Genomic DNA, 15,711 nt, shown 5'->3' on the forward strand with positions numbered 1-15,711 from the left:
CCAGAGTCTTCGAGAACCTGCCACAATAGAGAGGTGTCAGTATTTAAAAACTTAAGTTGCACTTTGTAACTTGAAGCGATGAACTTTTGGCAATTGGTTGTTTGCACATGCATGAGTCACATAATTAAAATGTCTTGTTTGTTTCAAGGGTGTTTGAAATGTTTGCAAATCTGGGCTGTGAACACCAGACATTTGGTGACTAACTACTTTACTGTCATGTTGTGGGCAAACTAAAATGATTTTTGAAATAAAGTGACCATGTGGATTTGTGTTTTGCGAAAATATTTTTTCCGTTTGACCATTTATCATCAAGAATCAAGCAGCTTGTGTTTCCAAATGTGCTACAGTCAACAGACTCAAAGATGAAGGACCCAGGGGAGGGACTATGTCTCTAAGCTGGCCTGGTGTCGCCTCGGGATTCCCAGAACAGCTGGAGAAAGTGTGCGTGGACAGAGGGGCATCTCTGCTGCGTCAGATAAAGCGAAAGGAACTGGATGGATGATACCATGTGGTGATGGCTCAGAATCTTGGGGATACAGAAATGTAGAATTAAAAATAAAAATAAGGAGGGCGGCTGCTTATGCTAAAACATCCAGCTAGAGCGGCAACCTCAGATAATTCTATAAATAAAATCTTAGAAGACCAACTTCCTCCTATTAGTTTATATCACACTTTATTTGCATATGTGCTTTTCAACAAAATGTGGAAATCTCCTCCTCACCTAAATTTCTCACATTTATGAAACTGGCTATAAGTGCTTAGATACTGTGAACTTACATTGGAAGGTGCTCACTTTACACTTTTAGGTGCAATAAGCTGCTTCACACACTGCCTCCTCAGTGGCAACATTCAGGCCGGAGGGTAGCGTGAAGCTGAAGCTACAAAAGGCTATGTAGTCTAAAAAAGTGGTTCTCTTCTCTTTGGACATCTTTTTGAGGTACTCAGGGTCAAACGTGGGCTGGATTTTAATCAAATATTTTTAAATGTGGTGTTTTTCATCTTGATTCAGGCCTTCAAATATTTTGAGTACTACTGGTCTATAATAGCTAATGAAAATTTAAACCCTGAAAGAAACTGAAGAAACAAACAGCCTCGGTATTGACTCAGTGGACTGGCTCGGGATCATCCATCCATCCATCCATCCATCCATCCATCCATCCATCCATCCATCCATCCATCCATCCATCCATTTTCTTCTTCTTGCTTTATCCGGGGCCGGGTCGCAGGGGCAGCAGTCTCAGCAGAGATGCCCAAACTTCCCGATCCACACACACCTCGTCCAGCTGTTCTGGGGGGACCCTGACGCGACACCAGGCCAGTTCAGAGACATAGTCCCTCCAGCGTGTCCTGGGCCTTCCACAAGGTCTTGCCCCAATAGGGCATGCCTGGAACACCCCCCGCAGGAGGCAACCAAGAGGCATCCGAAACAGATGCTCTAGCCACCTCCACTGGCTCCTTTCGACGTGAAGGAGCAGCGACTCTACTCCGAGCTCCTCCCGGGTAACTGAGCTCCTCACCTGATCTCGAAGGGTGCGCCCAGCCACCCTGCGAAGGAAACTCATTTCGGCCGCTCGGGATCATATGGGGTGAATAATTAAAACAGGATATGATTCACAATATAATGTAAAGCTCAAAAATCTCTATGATATCCTGGCATCCATTATGGGGTGCGTTTGTTTGGCTATAAGGTCATATTTACTTGCAAATTAATATGCCTTCCGTGTATCTCACGGTAGAATAATGCAATGTCTCTCTAAAGCAGTGGTTCTCAACCTGGGGGTCGGGACCCCCAAGGAGGTCGCGAGACAAATTTGGGGGGTCGCCAGATCATGTAGATAACATATACCGTATTATTATTAGCATATGCTATAATATTTTATTGTCGCAAGTGTGTGCTATTTTACCAGAGGGCCACTATATGTTTGTAATTTGATGAATTTTATTTTAGCCATTTGTTTTTTTCTTTGTTTTTTAAGAATTATGTAGACTAATGTTCCGTTTTCTCAAGGTGTGACCCGGACGGGGGGTCCCGAACCCCTTTAACTGTGATAATGGGGGTCGCGGCTCCAAAAGGTTGAGAACCACTGCTCTAAAGTCACGTGAAGGAATTACGACTATACACATTTAGAGGTTGTTTGCTTCAACTGTGACAATTCAAACTTTCAAAACCTCCTCTGAATATTCTCTTTCTACATGTGGTCCTGGGCTCCCTCTTCTCGCTCTCGCCATATGGAATCCAGATTTGGGCGACATCAATTAAATAGGCTAATGAGAGGAACAAAGTCACTGCGGAGACCCTACATTCAGTCCGAGACCGGCGCGCGCGGCTTGCTGTACCGGAGACGTCCCCGCGCGGCTTCATGCTGAAACCGCTTATTAGCCCCGGTCAACGGAGAACTGTCATAATTCTTCTTATCTCCTCTTCACACCTCCTCCTGACTGACGCACCTCTTTCCCCGGCTTTCTGTCTACGGCCAAGGAGAAGCGCGCGGTCCCGTGTGTGTGCGCGCGCGCGTCACAGCTCCTCCGATCGACACAAATGTTACCGTGTGTCGGTGTGAACGCACAGTGCTCTGCATGGACATCAGGATTGTAATAGTCCCCTCTCCTCGGCTGGTTTCTGCTGTGATTTATACATTCATCTGGTAAGTTCAATTTTCTCCTTGTTTTCAACAATTTACCAGGAACACTGTTTTTTTTTTCCAATTAGGAAATGGAAGTAGTTTGGATACGCTCATAATAAGCCTACGTGTTATATTTTCACGTGTTATTAATGTATGCTTACTTATTATTTGGGTGTGGTTGCATATTGCACATGATGCGATTTTTGTAATCTTCCCAAAACATCTATATGTGCGCAAATCTGAGCCTCGTCAAACTATTTTTACGCATGACAAAGTGCGGGGGGTAAGCCCCTCATTATCACGCTCATCTCTTACCTCTCTCCAACCAAAAAGTTGTTTTTCTTGCGCGTTGTCCACACCTTTGCAGTGATTACTACTGTACATGCTAATGAAAGGGTGGCTTAAATTATGTAAGAGAGTGAAAAGACGCAAATCGCTGGTGATGGAGTGGCGCGCTTGTATTGACTATCGCCTCAATGCAAAGACTCAATTTTAGTGACAGAGTTAAAGAATTGGTTGGTATATTATTATTTTCTGCTCTCTCTAATGAAAGTATGTGTCTCTTGGCGACACTTATTGAGTACTGCTTTGTCTGCCACCAACATCTGAATTCATTTAAGGCATTCTCCCTAAATACCTGTTGGCATCTACCTGTCTTATCTACTTCTAATGATCAGACTGAGCAACCTTTTCGGAATTGGCCCCCAGGGATCAAAGCTGCAACATTATATCATTAGAGAGACAGCAAGATCAAGTTCTTGGGCGGCATGGTTTGTGACAGGAAAGGACCAAGGGGTGAAAATTAAGGGTCAGAAGTCAATAGCATGACCGTGTGTGCAATCCTCTCAAGTCAAAACAGCAAGGCGAATTATGCACCCGAGGAAAAATGAAAGAAGAATGGAGAGATAAAGCCTAATTAAGAATGACTGTGGGTGGTTTTGGATCACATTTCTCTTTGAATCTCTGTGTCTCCTGGACTGGGATCAAGACTGCAGGTGATTTGCATATTTTCTCTTGTTAGCTGGGATAAGTAAGCCTCGCAAAAAAACAACAACAACAAAAAACAATAGCTTTTGAATAATCTATACACTGATAATGCCTTTGGGACAATAGAGTGGCAAGCCAATATGATATCCTGGCATCCATTATGGTGTCACTGTTAGCATATGCTGGATTTTTTCCCATTTTCTTCATTCTGAAATGTTTATATACATTTTTGATGACCTTCTTTCAAATGATGTGGTGAGATCTTTAGAGAATAGCATATTGTGCCCCACCAGAGAGTCTTTTGTGGTGGCTAATCTGCTCCAATAAGATATGAATTATGAAATATGAAAACAAATTACTGCATTGTTCTGTGACCACCTCAAATGGGAAAGTTTAAGGGGAAGAAACAGACACAACCGACCTTGAAATGAATTTGAGAAATTTGAATTAATAAGGCAGGAAAAATGGTGGACATGTTTTTGGCCATGTGTTTTTTTAATCCCCCATGAGGTGGCATCTGGTTAGCTATATTTTTTTTTCACACTTGGAACTGCAGCATTTCAATTTGATATTACTTCCTCTCACACCTCTTTAGCTTATTTTTCGCCATTCCCCTGACCTGGCGCTGTACTGGTTTTGCTTTGGTGTTACAAACCCCCCCAAAATATTTGTCATTTGTCATGAGCTTTTCCATCCTCTTGTTTGCTGCACCCAACCTGCCAATCATCTCAAGCACCTTGTTTCAACCGCAATCAGTCAGACGAAGGTTTTTGTCTCTCCTTGGGGGGGTTGTTTTGGGGTGTGTGTGGAGGGCTTAAAGTGTGAATGGGACAAGACTAAAAGCACACACACATCAATGGTTAGTTTGATGAAGAGGAAAGCAGCAGGAATCATACGCTTAGCGGACACCATACCCGCTCCTAATTGAACACCCATGGGCAATGTTTGACTGTTAGACAGCCGCAAATGAGGAAACTGTCGCAATCAGGGACAATGGAGCGCTATGAGGAGTCTATTTTGGAGTATGGTAAATTGTGTCCTGGGATTTATGTGTGTTTCATATCAGGGCTACTGCTTTACATACACAAGTGGATCTAAAACGTTTTACAAATCCCACCGAGGAACATTTTTTAGAGCGCCACTTGGTCTAAACTGGCTGAAGTAGCTCTGTAAAGAATGCAATCAAGTTTTAACTATTGCAGGTTTTTGGAGAGGGCTAGGAATTAAAAAAGGATTTCCTCTGAATAATTTTATAAGGACGAGCACATCTCCGTCAACTGGAAAAAAAATTGTCGGACGGTGGAAGGAATACTTTGAGGATCTGCTCAATTTCAGGGTTGTGTCTTCTATTGAGGAAGCAGAGTGAGGATTCAGAAGGGGACCATCACCCAAGCTGAAGTTACTGAGGTGGTTGGAAAGCTCCAAGGTGGCAGGGCTCTGGTTGTGAATGACAATCTGTCCTGCGCACCTTTTTGCCTCTGGATGTTGTAGGACAGTCTTGGCGGACATGTCTCTGGAACACCGGTTTGGGGACTACTTCTGGATTGGCAGACTGGGGTGGTGGTTCCTCTGTTTAAGAAGGTGTGTTCCAACTGTAGGGGATCACACTTTGGCCTGTCACGATAACAAATTTGAAGTTCGATATATTGAGGCAGGAAAGTATCGTGATAAACGATATTATTGACTTTAACGATACTAGATGCTATCAACTCTCAGGCAATAAAATGACAGTAAACCTTAGTTCTAAAAGTGCCTCATCATATCCTTAAATACCACACAAGCTGCAATAAACATAGTCTCTAATGTAACTCAATTTGCTTCAGTGAAAATCAAAGGTTACAAAGGAAGATTGTGGTTAAATGCTAATTAATGTACAGACGATAAATATCGAGCCCAAAAATGTATCGTATTTGTCTTTTTGTCTTTTATTGAACAATAAGTCGATATAGTATTTATCATGACAGCCCTAATCACACTCTCTGTCTCCCCAATAAGGTCTACCTCAGGGTGCTGGGGACGAGAATCCGAACTATAGCTGAACCAGATTGAAAGGCGGATCGGTGCAGCGTCTGCAGTGATACGGTCGCTGTCTGGGAATATTGTTATGAAGAAGGAACTGAGTCGAATGACAAAGCTCTTGATTTACTTTCAAACTACATTCATGCTCTCACATAATGGTCATGAGATTTGAAAGGAGAAGATTGGTGGCTGGGCGTACCCTCAGAGATAGAGTGAGGAGGTCAGTTACCCAGAAGTAAGTAACTCTAAGGAGAGCTGCTGTTTCTTTATGTCGGTATGAGCCAGCTGAGGTGGCTCGGGCATCTGTTCTTGATGCCTTCTTGTTGCCATTCCTTGGGTTGTGTTCTGGGTATTGTATCATAGCTGTACAAACAATCAATGTTTTCCACAGTACCATTTAACAACAATAACAAGCGTTCAAGTAACTTCTATAAACTCTACAAACCAGGTGCTGTTCCTACCACAAAATTAAATGTAGATCTAGCGTTTTAAAAGTGCACAGTGTTGATTCATTGAGACTGACTGTAGTTGAAATTGTGGTTTGATGAAATATGATTGAATTCCCAGCCCTTGTTTATATTAATATGTTTTTAAATCCTTAGCCAAATTATATTATGTAAATCATGAAACCTGTTACTCTACACAATTAGATTAGACTGCACATTGCACATTGTTGATTTACTCACAAACATTTGCTTTTAACATGCCAAGCAATTATCTTATAGGATGAAATGTTGATGCTGGAACATCTGGTCAGGCAAGTCATTTCCCCTTATGTTTTAATTACAGTGGTGGCGTTATCTTACAAAAAAATGTACTGCACCGTGGTGACGAGTGACCAAGCCAAGCCATCAAGCCAAGGACGTACAGTTACACATTTCTCATCATTGCTGCCTGGCAAAGTGGACTTCTCTGTCTCATGAGTCCAAATCAATTCCACTTCCTGATTGGTCTTTTGGCCAATTTTTAACATTGGCAGTCACACCTTAATTGACGCTTCACGCGAGACAGCGGTGGTTCCACTTCACTTCTGAACACTAAGTGGAAACATTAATACCACGCTCAGACGGTTGACTATGTTATTTATATTCCGGACACCTCTGTGACAGGAAGACTCCACGCGTAGCTCACCACTGTTTCGACTGTGCTCAACACATCTCGCTCTTATTTATATTGCCTTCCAGTTCATTGCTACAGTGCTTTTCCCTCAGGGGACCGCAATTCACATAGCGTAGTAAGGCGAAGAAGAGATAGCCTGGTTTCTTCCTGCCAGCAATTCAATATATATCACTACAAATTCGTCAAAATGCATACCTGTTAATGCAAAGACGAGCACGTACTGTAATGAACTCAACGATGTAACAATGGTGAGGATTTTTATTATTTGCTAGTTTTCAGCTCAGATGAAAATTGTCTTTGAACTCTTGTCTTTCCAGATTTACTTCCAAGTTTTCATGGTCGATGCCCTCCTGACCTGAACAAACATGGACATTTAGACAAACTTCAGGCAGCTCAGGAGTGCAGCACCTGCTTTTAAGTACACAATCCCTCCCTACTTTTCTCTCGTAAAAGATCAGACATAATGCACTAATATCAGCATTTATATCACCACAACTGTGAAGGAGTTTACTCATTTCTGCGTTGGCTTGGAGTTGTTAAGCGCCGGACTAGTAAGTTATTATCCCACTCCTCTGACTCGCTCACGGCATACTGTATGTAGGCGCTCCTCTTGTGTTCATATGCAATACTGACGGTCCTTGAACTCTTTGACATGTATGTGCTGTATATACTACACAGAGCAGGAGAATAATCACCTACACATGCGCCTCGCTGTTTGTAATGCATTTAGTTTCTCCCTTTGCGGACCTCTTGTGGTTGGAGTTGGCATCCTTTACTTGTATGGCATTACCTTACTGGTAAATAAGCCTAATCCATATCCAAAACTTATTTCTTTTGTCATTATTAAACACCAGCAAACCTCTGCCTGCTGAAACTTAACTTTCTTTACAGTCAGCATTTACATATGCAACACCCATGAGAAAAACATACACATATCTAAAGCCGCTCAAGCACAGAGTGATAAATTTGTCAAGCCAAAAAAAAGTAGGAGAGTATTTAAAACTTGGGCAAATCGGCATATGACCTCAATATTTGCACCTCAGTGACTCTACAGGAGAGGGCTAAATGGGAAAGTGTGGGTCTGACAAATCCTCTGCAGTGAAGTAAATGATATAACACTTTTTAAAGCAATGAACTGCAGAAATTAAATGCATAGGGACTTACGCATAATAGCAAATCTGAATTGAGTGGGATTTGCGAATGAGCTTTTTTTTGGGTTGTTATGAAGTATGGCCGCCTGTCTTCCTCTGATCTGTTTTGTTGTGTTAGAGACGGATGATTATTGATTGGACAGTGGACATTATATAATAGTTTTACATTATAAGGGGTTATTACATCATGGGTTTCTTTGAGTCAGGACACAGCTCAATAGCTTCGATTAGGTCCAACAGTTTCAGTTCCTGACTTGTTTCTTGATTAAGCGTTTGCAATGTACTGAACGTAGACATTTGCGGTGAAGGAAAAGTGACACAGTCATGGGATGTATGCAGTGATTAAGGGAAACCAGATCTGCTTTTCTATCAGTGTTAACTGGTTTGTAAATCACAACATTTGCCCAGCTTTTATGTATCGCATTTGTCTACAGAATTTATCTACAGAATATGCCTATCCTTCTCTAGAATTGCCCATGACATCGAATAAAAACAACAACTATTATTCAAGCAAACGATGAGAATCATTGGCAGACGACCAAGAGATGCAGGCTGTTAAGTCCCTATTGGTTATAAAGATGTGTGCAGGGAGACCAAGGCTGAGCCCTCAAAGCAAGTTTGTTCTTTCTACTTTTATTCTGTCCCCAGCTTTTAACAAGACATTGACAGATACATATCTGCTGTACAGCTTTTCACCCAAATGCCACAAAAGACAAAAGCATCAATCAAATTCTGGCTGCATGCATTTTGCTCATTCATCTCAGAAAATCAAAACATGTCTTTTGAGGTTCGGTAGCTCTCTTATTTATTTGCCTGGAAGTACCGACAGTTGTTGAAATAACAATAAAACCCCTCCTTACAATCTTAGAAAGCCCATAGCCACAGCCAGTAACCAATGTTTAATTAATTGTCACCAATCCATGACAGATGAGTATTCAAATTAGTGCCAACAGAAGTGCCCATATGCAAATGCCGGGCTCGCTTTTATTGTTTTTCATGGGTATTTGAAAACATGTGACGGGGCTTCAAATGTGATTTTTTATTATTAGGTTTGGTTGTGTGTCATGTGGCAGCTACAACACAGAAAGGTATTGATAAAGAGGAACTCCAAATACGCAGCCACGTAAACATACTATTATTGTAAAAAAAAATGCTGCTCAAGTTGACATATTTTTTATCCTTTCGGCAAAGACATCAGCAAATCTTTCACTGATTTGATGCACATTGGCATTGACATTATCTCAGATGCATATCCTGATGGAGCCTGACGTTAGTCCAGCTCTTGTTTATAAAATGATTAAGCACCTAAAACATGTGTTCATTTCAGATAGGCCAAAGGTGTCTGCTTTACAGCGTTCGTTGACATTCATTCTAGGCTAAAAGTGGCCACACAAAGGTAAGTGCAGTATCCCTTACCTCTGAGTGACCTGTTGGGCTAAATCCATCAGCTGAGCGTGTCTAATAGGGGTAAGCTCTGAGTGATGTTCCCCTGAGGCACGGTTTATGAAATTGGACCATAATGGGCTCGACTAAAAGCCCTAAGACACATCTGCAGCTCCTACAGGTTGAGACATTACGACTAGTGCAATGTAGATTGACAGCACACAGTTCTGCCAGTGTGGTTATGCTGAAGCTTTATGTCTAGTTACCGGTACAGTGATATATATATCTGAGTGCAACTGGTGGAACTAGATTTGCTTTTGCTGTAGTTTATGGCTCGTTTCATCCCTTCTCCATCTCGGTTTAATCAAGAGTCCAGTTTTGCTTCTGCTTCTATCTAATGTGCAACCCTACTTTCCCAGCATGCAACAGGATTCTTGAGAATGGTTGCCACTTTAGTGCTATTTTCTTAATTTCCTTGGTATCTAAGAATGTGGTCAATCAAAATCCACCTTTGTTTCCACTGCAGCGACATATGATTGTTGCTCTTGCGTGCCGTTCCATTAAATTAGTTTTATCAGATTCTCTCTCTCTCTCTCTCTCTCATGTGATGTGTAGGTGAAGAACACAGCCTAGTCTATAGGGGGAAAAAAACAAAAACAGCTGACAACATCTTTAATAATAGAGAAAAATTGATGTCGGTGCTGATATGCACAAGGACACGCAGGTTGTTGTACAAGACTCTTTTGATCGAATTCAATGCAGAAAATGCTTTGCAGTCCGGAATACTTTGTCATCTTCTACTTCGGTGGAGTTTGTAAACTGTATACTGAGAGAAAGCAGGCAGCAGCTTATTAAAAAAGCAGGGAAATGAGGCGTGAACAAGTCTTATAACAGATGTGTCACTGTTAGGGAACACTTACATCTTACTTTAGGATCGGAACAGAACCGCAGCCTAAAGCTCCAATTGTTTTACTGTTTACTGTCGCGGAATTAAATCCATGAGGTCTGTGAGTGGTGGAAACACTGCATCTATGGGCATTACAGAGATGGGGTGCAATTACGGAAATAGCCACGGTTACAAGAATTGCACTTAAATACAGCTTTCTTCCACGTTCCTGCTTTAGGGGCAATACAAATTAGACAGAGGCAGGTGCGACAACTACTCTGCCATGTAAAATCATCTTCAAAGCACAGAACATGGAAAAAAAATCAGTTTTTCTCTGCACAGCAACAGCCTTGAACACCTCACAGCCAGAGAATTTCTGTGATGTGAACTTTCAGGCTGATAAAAATCATAATTTCTGCAGTAAAGGCAATGTTCTGTGGACATCTCAAATTGGTCAATACAAAACAATGTGCGGTTGTTGGCACAGGCTGACATTTAGACAAGATTTAATATTTAACCTTTTGAGACTGGCCCCGGCTCAGGTAATCCTCTCCACAAATTAAAAAGTGTGAAGTTTGGTGACTCATTGATGATCAGTTTGAGTCATCCATAAAGGGATTTCTGCATAAGAAAAAATATTGTAAGAAATGTCTTCAGATAGATCGATAGATCGATAGATCGATAGATCGATCGATATACCGATAGATCGATAGATCGATCGATAGACCGATAGATCGATAGATCGATAGATCGATAGATCGGTAGACAGATAGACAGACAGATAGATAGATAGATAGATAGATAGATAGATAGATAGATAGATAGATAGATAGATAGATAGATAGATAGATAGATAGATAGATAGATAGATAGATAGATAGATAGATAGATAGATAGATAGATAGATAGATAGATAGACAGATCATATTAATAATAGTATTTGGTTTAGATTGTACATTTAGGGCAGTGTTGGAGCCATCATTACTCACTCCTGTTACATAAAGTCTGCCAATTCACCATGTTTGCTGTAGCTGTGCCAACCACTGAGTATAATGGGAGCATAGTAAGACAGCTGGCACGACAAATCCAAAATATTTGTAGAATTCAATTAAGTAAGTACAGTGGGAACCAGATATACACTATATAAACAGATACATTATGCATTTGTTTCTTAATGTCTGACATGAAACCAGTATTAACTTTTCCTTTTGAAGGTCAACTGGAATTTTCAAAATTATTTCTATTTGCTAAATGCCAGAAGAATGAGAAATAAAACATTTTTAAAGATTTTTTTTGCAGAAGTTTACATATACTAAGATTAGTATATACTGTATTTGACAAAGATGACGATGTCGTGTCCTTGGAAGCACAAGTCTGGTTCATCCTTGGGTGTAATTCCAAGATGCCTTGTTCTGTGTCCCAGAGATGAACATGGTGTGGTCTGAAATGTGAATATCAACCCAAGAACAAATGCAAAAGACCTGGTGAAGATGCTGAACCTGGTAAGAGTCATCAACCAGAGTGAAACCAGTAGTCCTACTGCACTGACATGGGCTGAGAGGGCACTCTGCCAGGAAGAAGCCCTTTCTCCAAAATAAACATAAAAAGCCACATATGCACACGGATAAGTGCTTACATTTTTGGAAACATTTCCTGTGGTCACGGTGGCCTACAAATTTGTCTCAGTTACACCAGTTCTGTTTGGAGTAATGGACCAAAATTCCTGGCAACTATCGTGAGAAGCTTTTGGAAGGATATCCAAAACGTTTGACCCAAGTTATACAGTTTAAAGGCAGCGCTACTAAATATTAATGCAATGTATATGTAAACTTTGGGCTTTGTTAATAGTAATATAAAACTGTGTAGAAAATTCCATCTCTCATTCTTCTGGCAGTTAGCAAATAGAAAAAAAAATAATAATAATCAAATTGAGCTAAAACAGTATAAGTTAATTCTGGTTTCACGTCAGACAGTGAGAAAATGCAAAATGTGTAATTTTATATTGTGTACATAAACATCTGGTTCCCACTGTAAGTAAGTGCTTTATTTGTCATTGTACAATTGTACAACAAAATTGTGGCCAACCTTACCATCATGTTTTTGGAGGTAGGAGAAACCGTAGTACCTGGAGGAAACCTGGCTGGCTGCCTTCAGTCTCCTCTAAAATGGTGCACAGCCTCCTGCTTGGTGTCCTGCACTGGTCAGCTCCTCCACCTCACTTCAGCTCAGATGTGTCTTCCCTCTCTGATACATTTCTATAGCTCTTCATTCTCAAAGTTCTCATTGAATACGGACTGTTCTTTTGTCAGCTGCGTTAATAAAACAGCGGCACAAATACTGTACAATGCCATTCGATCATAGTGGCCTCGGTGTGGTGCCCTTCAGAGACTTGGTGCTTAACGCACAGCTATGAACATGCAGGGAGCGGCAACACTGCAAACACAAATAAATAAGTAAACATATCATTGGCATGAACATAGACAAGGTGCACATTTGAAATAAACCTAAAAAAATATACTAATTTCCGCTGCTGTGCCATTTGGTGACACAAAAGTTTCATCTTGTTTCCCCCAAAGTCCAAAATCCACTCTGAAGCCACATGCTGTTACTGCCAGCAACTATAGATCTTACCGATTTGATAAGTTTTGAAGTACAACATGCAATGTCCTAAAATAACATATGACAAAGGAAAACTGCAGTAGAAAAACACACTCTTGCATTCATTCTTACTTAGCCTCTCTCTCTTTCACTTGAGCTGTCCACAGACGGTCCCCTCTGGGCACATAAAGCTATAAAACAATGAACCATGCACTGAGCTTCTTTTTTAGAACAGAGACGAGTTATTTTCCTATGTGTGTGTGTGTGTGTGTCAGAGGTTTTCCAGCCTTTTGAGAGATATTCCGACCGAGTCTGCATTTCTGTGCATATGTGTTAAGCTTGTACAGTATGTAGGAGGATTAGATGCATGTACTTCGATCCGTTTGTGGTTGATGCCCATCGGCGCACTCATATTCTAAGTATAAATAATTCTCCTCCTCCTCCTAATTTGTATGAACAACACAGCTATTGTTCTTCCACATGCAGCTATTGACAGGGAACAGAGACATATTAAAGGGAGGGACATGATGCAAAATCAACCATTACCTTTCATACCTCGGGTTTTGCTGTGGCAACTGCCTTGGTTCTCTCATACATTTCCCTTCTATTTATTCCCGAGGTCCTCTTCTTGCAGACCCACCAGAAAGCTCACTGATGACTGCCCAGGCTCCCATTTCTCCCCTTCACAGAGCAGTCTTTTAATGTATCTATCTTATATCACAGAGCACAGTTTAAGATCAAGATGTGTTTGAAATGATTGCCTGGAAAAAAGGATAAAGAATTCATTTAAAAGCCGTATCTTCTACCTGCTTCAAGCTGCAAAACAATTAATTCAGTCCCATCAAATTGTGTGTGCGTTGACCCTTCATTGTTGGTATTTCTAAATTGATGTGCGTTTGCAATGTTAAGTAATCCGGTTTTGTGTGACAGCTTTTTGCAAGAACAGTCTTGAATGAGAATGAATAAGTAACCGGTGCAAAGACAGCAGACACCCACAACTTTCTGCTTTTGCATACGAAAAACTGAAAATGGCCAAAAGCTATGACCATCTTCTTGAAATTCAGAGTTGAACTTGATTTGCAAATATAGGCCTATACTTGAAAGATCGCAATGCACAAATAGACATGAGTGTGAATGTTTATAAGAGGGATCGGCAAACTTTTCCACACTGGGCGTCCCTTTTCGCTTTTGTTAGTTAATGTCATTATTTCAACTAAACCCTTGTATCTTCCTCTTTGGTGCAAATTTATAATCACATCACATCAGTATACCTAGTTCTGCTCAAATTACTCCTCCAAAAGAATTGATATATTTTTAATTAGAGGTATATATTAATTTGTCAGGTATAACGCAATTAATGTTATCATGTAATGTGACATGGTCTGATTCCTTTTCAACTCCCAGTGCCAGCCAAATCAAATCCCTCTGAGCGCCAACTGTGTCTTTGTCTAACCATAGTTTAAAACTCAGCCAGGTTGACTTTGTCACTACATTGATATATTTGTCTTGCAGCATTGGCCGTCAGAACATAACTAAAGCGGACAGGCTTCCTCATAGACAGACTGTAATATACTGTATTTGCTCACAGAATACCACTAGCTAAATACACGTTATGTTAGAAAACCTATTTCAATGGCAATATAATTAACTTACAATAAATGCAATCTTTTTTTTGACCTTCAAGCCATACAGAGTTTGTGAGGCGTGTTGTGGCGAATAGAGCTTCTGATTTCCATTGTTCCAAACACTGTACACTTGTGTGAGCTTCTCTTTACAACAGCTACAGCGTCCCAATAATCGAGAACGGATGATTATTCTTAATAGTGAATATCAGAGCATATTCAAAGGTTTTTGGCCATTCTTGAGTGGGTAAAACACAAAACAGAGCAGAAACACATTCAGCAATCTGTGGAGGCCAGACTCAAACTCATAACACTGCAGCTGTAAGCGCCATTTCAGTGCACCGTCTATCTCAAGACTTTGATGTTATGATTTGTGTTAGTGCTAAGTTTTACTCTGCGCAGCACTTTGGAGACTTATGGTTGGTAAATGGAGCTATACAAATAAAAGTGGTTAAACTGTATAAAACGATTGTTTGAGAAAACTTGAAATCATATTGAATGCAAGTTAGTAATGTCTCGATTCTATTATACATGTTGGCACATTCAAAAAGTATCTTTTGTCAAAGACTGGCAAGAATGGATATATAGACCAGAAGTTCTCAAGTGATATGGCCTCAGAACCCACCATTACCCTATAGGACGACAAGCTGCGAACCAAATGAAAATGTATTTTGCCATATACTAAATGTGTAAAATTTTGCATTTTCCACAATTTTTTTTTATTGAACAAGCAGTAAATACCTTTAAAGCTACTTTCAGCCACTCCATTTTGCATTCTGAATTCCCACATTGCATCATTAGATGCAACACATTCGGAAACACCAAAATAACTTCCCACAGAATAAAATGATAAACATCCAAATGACCTGCTCTGACACAGCTGAAATCCTCATGAAATGCCTGTTTGTTTAACCTGTTTCCTGATGTTACACAGATCTCACACACATTTTTAGAAACTAGACTAAACTTGGCTTTCAAATTAGGTATCACCCTGGCATATAGGCTGTAAGCTCTCCAGTCAATACCCTTTGAGATTTGGATGTAAATAATTGCTAACCCTAATCCTTACCTAACCTAAAGGTAGCAGTTAAGTGGCTAATAATCCAATATCTACAGGGAGCCGTCAGGTCTTTTTCCTCCTCATGATTAGCAGGCACCGACAGGCTGTGGACCCACTGAAATTGGTTCTGCGACCCACTTTTGGGTCCCGACCCACCAGTTGAGAATCGCTGAACTAGACAGCAACATCATGGGACAGCACACAGCGGTCTGATGAGATTGACAATGATTTAAGAAAAAAGGGTCTTCAAAGCCACACTATG

The 15,711-nt window shown here is 40.7% G+C and overlaps 1 protein-coding gene across 1 annotated transcript in view; it reads left to right on the forward strand.

Annotated features, from left to right (window-relative positions):
* The first annotated feature begins 2,311 nt into the window (after positions 1-2,311).
* Positions 2,312-15,711, forward strand: part of htr1fa (5-hydroxytryptamine (serotonin) receptor 1Fa) — a 36,606-nt gene continuing 23,206 nt past the window's right edge. The window contains exon 1 of the mRNA XM_079563460.1: positions 2,312-2,645. The gene's annotated coding sequence lies outside the window, so the exon portion shown is untranslated. The remainder of the gene's footprint in view (positions 2,646-15,711) is intronic.

Source organism: Gobius niger, assembly GCF_951799975.1.
Source record: "Gobius niger genome assembly, chromosome: 9".
Lineage (NCBI taxonomy): Eukaryota > Metazoa > Chordata > Actinopteri > Gobiiformes > Gobiidae > Gobius > Gobius niger.